This window comes from Vespa velutina, chromosome 17 (genome assembly GCF_912470025.1).
Source record: "Vespa velutina chromosome 17, iVesVel2.1, whole genome shotgun sequence".
In the NCBI taxonomy this organism is placed as follows: domain Eukaryota; kingdom Metazoa; phylum Arthropoda; class Insecta; order Hymenoptera; family Vespidae; genus Vespa; species Vespa velutina.
In genome coordinates this window covers 2,436,823-2,446,822 of record NC_062204.1, presented here as the reverse complement: position 1 = coordinate 2,446,822, position 10,000 = coordinate 2,436,823, and the positions used below count along the sequence as shown (strand labels likewise).

The 10,000-nt window shown below is 31.0% G+C and overlaps 1 protein-coding gene across 2 annotated transcripts in view; it reads right to left on the bottom strand.

Annotated features, from left to right (window-relative positions):
* LOC124955269 overlaps positions 1-10,000 on the bottom strand; it is a 70,687-nt gene that overhangs the window by 57,596 nt on the left and 3,091 nt on the right. The gene's annotated exons all lie outside the window — the stretch shown is intronic.

The window sequence follows — 10,000 nt, the reverse complement described above, 5'->3', positions numbered from 1 at the left end:
ATAAAAATTAGAAAAAAAAAAAAAGAAAAAGAAAAAAGAAAAAAGAAAAAAAAAATCGATTTGAGGTTAAAGTCGTCAAGTTAGTTCATTTCCGCCATCTTTCGATCCGCCATCTTTACGAATTTTTCCGCCATATTGAAGATACGTCCGATTGAATTATGGATCAATTACAAACATACGACGATTACGAAAGATTGGCATTGTTTCAAAAAAAGAAATAAATAAATAAATAAAAATAAAAAGTCAGTTGATACTTTTTCTTTTTCCGTCGACCTCGAAATTATTTAAAAACAGATATTGATAAATTTTTCATTTGTTGTTATAGGTTACGATAAGTTTCGTAACGCCATTAATTAATTAATTATTATTATCATTATTATTATTATTATTATTATTAAAAATTAGCTGACATCTTTAATTTCAATATCATGTAATACGTCGAAAAAAATCGATGAATTATTTCAGCGTAAAATATGTGTAATAATATCATTGTCGCGTGATATTAAAAATTACGTGATATGTCGACGATATAAATTAATATCATTTTGTCATCATTATTTCGTATCGCCATTGTTATGCTTCAGTTGTCTCGAAAATTCGTTCGTCGATTTGGAAAGATCGGAAGTACATAATATATCTGTTATCATTATCTGTAATATATGATTTTATAAAAGAGATTTAATTCACACATGTAAATAAAAGCGTGGGTGTGGACTCAAAAGATCTCAAAAAGTTCACACGAGATAAGAGTACCAACGTGACGAAGAACAAAGCCAATAAACATCCTCCATGATAGTGTTGATGATGTTGATGATGATGGTGGTGATGGTGGTAGTAATAATGGTGGTGGGAAATGAGGATTGGGGGATTGGTGGGGTAGGACGAGAAGGATTATCACTAAAGTTTCGTCGCTTCATATGACTACGGCCTAAAGGAAAAGGATGTACTTGCTTATCTTCGCTCTAGTTGACTCAATTTTGTTATTTATGAAGAAAAGAAGAATAAATAAATAAATAAATAAATAAATAAATAAATAAATAAATAATAACACTCAGTATATACGCCAACGAATTCGTAAACATTTGACGCAAAATATATCACGCGATCTGACTTATCATTAATAATAATTGTATCCGTTTATTTATTATCATAGAGCGTTGTAATTGTTCGGTAAAAAAAAGAAAGAAAAAAAAAAAAAAAACAAAAAACAAAAAACGAGTAGAAAAGAAAGAAAGAAAAAAAAAAAGGAACTAAAACAAAAAATAAAGACAAAAGAAGAAAAATAATACGATAGGTATCCGCAGAAATATCGCGTCAGTTAGTGTATATAACAAATTTTTTTTTTCTGTTTTTTTTTTTTTTCTTCTTCTTTCTTTTTTTCTCAATGCGATTACGATAACGAGTCATGGTTCGTCATTCTTCCTTCTTCTGGGTTGACTGCGTCAGAAAAGTTCGTATTACAACGTTAAGAGTTTTATACAGTGTGGGGCTATATACATTTACCCAAAGCAATTACGATAACGACTCTTGTTCGTCATACAACCTTCTTTTGGATTGATTGCGTCACAGAAGAGAACTTCGAAGGTGTATTATACAAGGTGGGTCAAAAGATTCTGATTAAAAAAAAAAAAAAATTTTAAAATATAAAATATAAAATATATAAAATAGATATATAAAAAGATTAATAAATAAATAATATATCAAATATATTTTATCTCGTTGTCTCTCTTAGTGTTCCAGATAATAAAGTCAGTTAACAAAGAATAAATTTACTTTTCGCGTAAGAGTAAAAGAACATAGCACGTCGATAAATATATATATATATATATAATCTTATCAGATTGCTATGTAGTTCATTGAATAGATATACGAAAGAATGAAAGAAACGAGGAGAAAAAAAAAAGAAACTGAATACTTTGCGAAGTTGTGCGCATTTCTTATAAAACAAAGTTGTTAACTTCGAACGAAAACGTGATTTTCACAAGATTATTATATGTATAACATGTTCGTGAACGCGCTAAAGAACTCGGCATTTTATCGTTATTTTTACGTGTATGTGTGTGCGCGCGCGCGCGCGTGTTTCTTTTTCTTTTTCAATCTTATATACACATAAACACTCACACATACACACACACACAAATATATATTTATAAACGTAAGAGTCAAACTATGTTATACAAGTTGATCCATTAGCTAAACTATTTCGTAAGTTTTACTTATTTTAATTAAAATTAAATTAAGAAAAAAAAAAAAAAAGAAAAAGAAAAAGAGAAAAAAATTGAAAAAAAAATAAAATAAGAAAAAAAAGAATAAAAAATGAAATGAACTTAAAATAAATCCCTTTCCTTTTCGTTTCTTTCTTTGTTTTTTTTATTAATCATTTTTTTTTTTTTTCTTTCGAAAGAAAATCAATCAGACCGAACTTTTTATTCGTGTTTGTATAACGCGTCCATTAAATGGAAATAAATACGTAAGAACGTATAGGTAAACGTTCTATGCACTATCCTGATCGTCTCCTTATAAAGTTTCCTCACGTCTAACGCAACTTGGGAAAATCAAGTTCAATGGCGTCTTCGCAAGTCGAACGAAGATCAGAGTTCCGAGCACACAAACCAGACAACACGTTTTCGTCCATACAACGACACGATACGAGACTACACGACACGACACAACACAACACGACACGACATAACATAAGACAACACAACACAACACAATACAATACAATAAACAAGAACAAGGCAATACGACAAAAGCAACCTGTTCCAAAGTACGGAGAAAGAGAGAAGGACAGAGAAAAAGGAGTACTCTTTCTATATTTCTTTCTTACTCTTTCACATCATATTATATATATATATATATGTGTTTATGTGTGTGTGTGTGTGTATATATATATGTATGTATATATACGTACGTAGGTATATACGTTCCATGCTGTCTCGTTCGATGCTTTCACATGTCTCTCTGACATCAGTTATGCACATTACATATGTATATAGTTCTATGTATATACCCCTATATATATATATATATATATACCCTACTTCTATCCACGTAAAGTAATTGTATATTTCACCTCCACCAACTGGTGAACTGAGATTTACAAATGCAGCTGGGGCCCCGCGAGCTATAATACGCCTACGCTTTACTAAAAAACCCACGCAAAGAAAGGGGGAGGGGGGGAGAGAGAGAGAGACATATTTGAGACTGAAATCCGACGATCAAAATGCAGCTGACCAGGTTTCTCCATTTTTCTTTTTCTTTTTTTTTATGTTTTTCTGGAATGTTGGAGAATGGAAAAAAAAAAAGAAAAAAAAAAAAAAAAAAAAAAAATAGAAAAGAGAAAGAAAAGGATCGTATCTTCTTTCACACAAAGTTGTAGTTGTTCATTGCTATATTTTTATTTATTTTTTTTTTCTTTCCTTGCTCTCAAACGACAATAAATTTTCTCTTTCCCAATAATCTCCTATCTTTTGTTAAAATTTCAGATCATCATTTTGTATCATTATATCATTGGAGAAACTAAAAAGATCATAGATCTATATTTTTCTTTTCTTTTTTTTTTCTTTTTTTTTTTTTGGAATTATTTCTCCGCCATTCTTTTAAAACGTATTAAAAGACGAAATAGAATCGTACAACGGATATAGGACGGTGATGGTGGGGTGTTGAGCGGGGAGGAAAAAGCAATGATGTTTCTGTTCGTTAACTTTATCTATCTATATCTCGACGTTTCCGTTCAAAGGTAATATCATCAAGGTGGCTCGATCCGTTACGATTCCGTTTAGTTTCTTTTCTCCAGGAAGTTGAAGAAGGCTTATTTCTTCAAAGAATTCGATCGAAACGAGCCGACACGAGGAAAAGAGAATACCAAAGGAACAGAGAACGAGTTGGCGATGTAACGGTGTAAAAAAAGGACCATACTGTCTCTGCCTGTCTGTTCGTAAAAAAGGAAGAGAGAGAGAGAAAAAGAGAGAGAGAGAGAAAGAGGGCTACACAATTCTATAGGTGACAACAAAAGATGTGGAGGCACATTCGATTTGTTACAAGTAATGCAACTTCGTTGGTAGAACGTCTCTTCGTTCACAGTGATTTGCCAGGAACCTTTTGAAATCGTATTGTCCCATCAAATGTCTTAAAATGTTCAAAGCGTAACACTACTTTTTATTCTTACTTTTTTTTTTTTAAGGTGGTACTGAAGGGACAGCGAAAACTTTATCTCTGACTCTCTCTCTCTCTCTCTCTCTCTCCTTTTTATTCTATCTCGAATATCTAACAAAATTTCTCTCTCATAAGAATATCTCCTTTTTCTAGATATATTCTTTGATATTTTATTCGTTCGTTTTCGTTTGTAAGTCTTGTAAAAATATCTATGAACATTTCATGTGAATTGTAACAATCCGCCATATTGTTTATATATGGCCGCTCTCTATCGCCATATTGAATCGCGATAGATATAGTAAGAGAGAGAGAAAGAGAGAGAGAGTGAGAGAGAATACGAAATTTATGAGATAATTCAACGTCGTCGTCGTTTGAACTAACAATAATGTTTTGTTAAATATATAGATATATTTGTGTTTCTGAATTATTTATAAACATTTTTTTTTCTTCTACAAACAATTAAACCATAACGTTCAGAAAAATCTGTCTTTTGAAGTGTCGGTAACGGACAAACGTGTATAGAATATTTTTACACTGATGAGAATTAAAAAATATTGTTAATTGAAAATATATTATAATTGATAAAAATAAAAGAAAAAGAAAATAAATAATTACGGTATTACTGTAATATGAGTTTTCACGGTTGAGAATTTTAATTCGTATATCAAGATGTCCGTCTACCATGATAGTCGGATACTGTATAAAAATTCAGACGGTGGGCACGAATTGCTCGATTTTTCGGTTAACACTCACCCCATGGTATTGCGGGGTACAAGTGCGGGGAATGCGCTTCACGTGACATGCATACGTAAAAGAGAAAGAGAGAGAGAGAGAGAGAGAGAGAGAGAGAGGGAGAGAGAGAGAGAGAGAGAGAGAGAAGAGAGAGAGAGAAGAGAAAGAGAGAGAAGAGAAGCTCAGACGAACGGAAGCGAGACGATCTTCGTCTCCCCTTCAGAATATTCCCCCTCTCTTTATCTCTTTCTCTCTCTTCTTCTCTAAGCTGCATCCGGCAGAGGCAACGTTTTTTGCTCAGCACCCAGCATCCTTAAGTTCAGCACTTGTCTTCGAAGTCGTTGCCTTCCTTCGCGAGTTTACGTCTCGGCTCTGTATTAATCATAATCACTTTTTCTTTTTCCTTTTTTTTTTTTTGCATGTCCTTCTTCTTCCTTTTTTTCTCTTTCTTTACGTGCGTCTACCACAAAATTAAAATGTCCGAGCAATATTATTCAATATTTTTTTTTATTCAATTAATTCATTCATTCATTGATTGATTGATTAATTTACGCGTCCCGCCACCCCCTCCTTTCCTTTATCATCTTATTATTATTCCTTTCGTTTTAATTTTTTTTTTTTTTCTTTTTTTCTTTTTCTTTGTTCCGTCGAACAGGAATCACCGACAGGAATTCTTTTTTTTTTTTTTTTTTTTTTTTCTTCTTTCTTTTTCGATTCGAACGAACGAATCCAAGAACAAATTAATTGGCTATGCTAACAGCATAGATCTCCCGATCTTTGCATTTGAATTTCCCGCAACGTTTCTCTCACCTCTCTCTATCACTACTTTATCTCTCTTTCTTTCTCTCTTTATCTATTCATTAATTTTCCATTTAATTTCTCTAACGAACAATCGTAGATTTGAAAATTTCTCGTTATTATCGATTTTTGTAAGAAACTTTACGACGATATTACTAGTCCCAGATATTTTTTGTAATCTTTTTTTTTGTTATTATTATTATTTATTTAAATTTCCTGACTATTCGTACACTTATTCTTCTTATTCATTCCAACGAATGAACGATCGTATCGACTAAATTATTTTAGTACTACATGAAAGCATGTAAATCTCCCGATCAACAGATATACGCATACATACATACGTATATGTATGCATATATATATATATATGATCAAAAAAAAAGAAAAAAAAAGAAAAAAAAAAGAAAAAAAAGAAAAAAAAAAGAAAAAAAAAAAAGAATAAAAAGGAAGAGAAGAGGAAAAATGAAGGAATCGTCGAGAGCGTGTTCAAGATAATTTTGAGATAAGGGAAGGAAGGATAACAGCGTAATGTCGCTTTCACAGTACACACGAATTATGCCTCGCAGAGAAAGAATCAGAGAAAGAGAGATAGAAAAAGAAAGAATATGGACGAATAGAATCCTACATCTATACCATATCCGTATATAAATATATATGTATATATATACATGTGTATATATATATATATATCAAATATCTTTGTATTAGTAAAAGGAACTTGCAAGCGTTTTCTCTTCCATGGCGTGAAATACACCACGACCATTCGACGTACATATATCTTATTTGATCTTATTTACTACATACTTATTGTTATATATATATATATATATATATATAACCTATATATATATATAGGTTTTCAATTTCGATCTTTAAAAAATTCATCGTCTAACTTAAGTATATATAATGTATTTATATTCTCTTATTAATTTCGTTCGTAAATATTTGAAATCACTCGCATACCCTTTAAAAGTGGTCTCTTCTAAATAATTAAAATGGCGACAATGATGGCGCCATATCACTCGATACAAGACATACAACTGGCAAGTAGTTTCTCATTTCACTTTAGAAGCACGAGTAAGTAACCGTTAGGGGAACATTATCGATCGTGGCTTAGATATCCGTTATTTCGTAGAACAATTCGTTTCGTTGTTATTGCTTAGAGATTGATTATTTTATCATCGATCGATCTTTTTTAATTAGAAATATTCGTCGGTATAGAAATTATTCGCAATCATTTTTTTTTTCCTTTTCTTTGTTAAGTAATGAAATCAATATTATTATTATTATTATTATTATTATTATTATTATATTTACTATTACAATTGTTACATTATATTATCACATCATCTAATAATAATAATAATTATAATTATTATTATTATTATTAATATTATTATTGAGAATTATCTTTAACGTAGTTGAAATTTTTACTAAATAAGATAAAGTCACGAAGTGAATGTCGAAGGCGGGTGAGTACGGGGAACCGAGAGAAGGAAAATAATTCAGGAAGAGAAAAAGGAAAAGGCTTTGAGGTTAGGTTCGATAATCTTGTCAGCGGCGCTCGATCATAATTTATTCTCTTAGGGTGTCGGAGAGGCACCTGTAAGACCGTCGGCGAGAATAGGAAGAGAAAGAAAAGGACTTTGCCGTCTTCGTCCTCTTCTTCCTCGTCGTTTACGTCGTCTACGTCGTCAAACTTAACGTTTAACTCAACGTGCCATCACGGCGCTACGAGCATAAATGTGTACGCGTAAATCTACGTAGAGCACCTATACGAGAGGGTCATTAGTGTGATCGTTCTTTCACATCCTCCGATACTCGTGCTAAGCATTTTCTATGAGCTAAAAGAACACGGAGGGATATGCTGCTATTTCAGCTATTCCTAATCTCGATTTTCTTACTTTATTTACTGTACTCGTAAATCGCTTCTCTCTCTTCGTGCCAATCGGCGTTTCTTTTCTTCTTCTTTTTTTTCCTTCCTTTCTTTTTTTTTCGACGTTCTTTTCTTCTCTCTCTCTCTCTCTCTCTCTCTTTTTTTTTCCAGTAAGTAAGATAACATCAAAGTTTCGTGGGAATTATTTATAATGCTTGTAACGTTGATTATATGATACTTAAAAAAAAAAAACTGTTTCCGCCATTTTGGTTCACTACTTTTTTTTTTTTCTTTTTAAATCAAATTATACTTTGTATATGAAGTGGTGCCAAAAAGAGAGAGAGAGAGAGAGAGAGGGAGAGAAAAAAAAATTAATTGAAAAAAAAAAAAAAAAAAAAAAAACGTTTAATAAAATTCAAGGAGGAGGGGGAGGAGGAGAAATAAAAAAAAAGCATTTCAAAGCGTATTATACTTTTCGATACAATTTTAAAACAAACCTTTCACGGTATAGCTATCATATTTCTTTCTTTTTACTCATTTTTTAATCATCGTCGTCGTCGTCGTCGTCGTCGCGTCGTCGACTTAGAAGTTCTCCTCTCTCTTTTGAAGAAACACCGCGTAAAAAGAAATACGAGCCGACAAACTTTACGAGTAAAGACCGCACGAGTAATTTCCATCGCCGACCATTTCCCCCCCCCCACTCCTTTTTCTTTTCTTTTTTTTCCTTATATTTTTTTTTTTTACTTTTTTTTTTATTTCTCTTTTTTTTCGCTTCTTTTGTGCTCGAAGAATGAAAAGAACTGAAGTATATTTTGAATAAGTTAGTAAAGATACATACGTTTCTCGTTTCGTTTCATTTCGTTTCGTTTCATTTCATTTCATTTCATTCCGTTTCGTTTCATTCTTCCTCGTAAGTTTATTATTACTACCAGAAGTTTTTTAACGAAATTTTTCTTTCGCGAATACATGAAATATTAAAAAAAAAAAAAAAAAAAAAAAAAAGAAAAGAAAAAAAATGAAAAAAAAAAAAAATGACGAAGAAGAAGCAAAGATCGGTTCGAAGTTATATAAATATTGTTTGAAGAAAATTCTTTACATTCATTGTTATTAATGAACGTTTTCAAATGGGGAAATGCGATGCGTTATGTAATAAACTTTATCTTTATCTCATTCTCCTTCTACTTATCTCTCCCTCTATCTCTCTCTTCATACTCTCTATGAAGATACTTGAAAGATCTTTTAGACGTGCTCATCGAGCGTGTAACACGTGGCAAGCAGAGAAACGAAGAGACTGTGTTCCTGTTAAATGCATGTCCACATGAGAGATAGAGGGAAATATTTCTAAAAAGGATATAAAAATTAATTAATTAATTCATTCCTGACGACGATACCCTCCTCCTCGCCCCTCTCGCCGCCGCAGCCACCCCCTTTACGAATATTCGAGACGTTAACACACAAATATTTATTACTTTCTATATTTATTCCTTTCTTTTTCCTCTTTCTCTTTCTTTCTTTTTTTTCTCTCTTTTCTTTTTCTTGTTTTTTGTTTTTTTAACAATAAAAAAAATATTCCTTCCTAATCTTAATCCTGATCAAATAAAATTCGTTCGCAATTATTTTAACAATAAACGTATCCATGACAATTGTATTTATAATTTAATAATAATTATTTTAATAATAATTAATTAATAATTAATTTTTAATAATAATTATTTTAATAAAAAAACGTATCCATGATGTCTTTTAATGGTTGATCTTATTTTATGAGAATATTATTATCAATTCGATGGGGTTTTTTTTTTTTTCCTAATAAAAAATTATATTCATAAATACGTACGATAATTTAATTCGTATTAATTATTCATCAATCGACTAATCTCAATCGTCATTCCCTTTTCTACAAAATACGTTAATATCAATTCGTTCACTTAATTATTCTAATTAATTATTCTAACATATTATTCATGACTACATGCACGTATGATAATTGAATTCATTTTAATTATTCATTCAATCGATATTTTAATTATTATTCCATTATTTTTTCTTCTTCCTCCTTTTTTTTTTTTTTTTTTTTTAGAATTACGAACAGATATCGATTCTTTTTAGAATTATTCTAATAATCTATCGACAACTTCTATTACGCAATATAATTCTCATTATTTAATATTGGATTGATTTTTTAATAATAATAATAATTATTATTATTATTATTAATATTTAAAATAGCGGACACGTTCGGACATTGAAATCGAATGGCGGTGAAGGGAAGGTAAAAGAGAGGGGGAAGGGTAGAGGGAGAGAAGATTCGTCCTTGTAAAATGTGAAATAATCTATGTGAGTGCATGAAACATTAGATACATATTTCTAACGCGCGCGATATGCAAAAGAACACTAATACCTACGTGTATGTACATTCGTAGATAAGCTAGT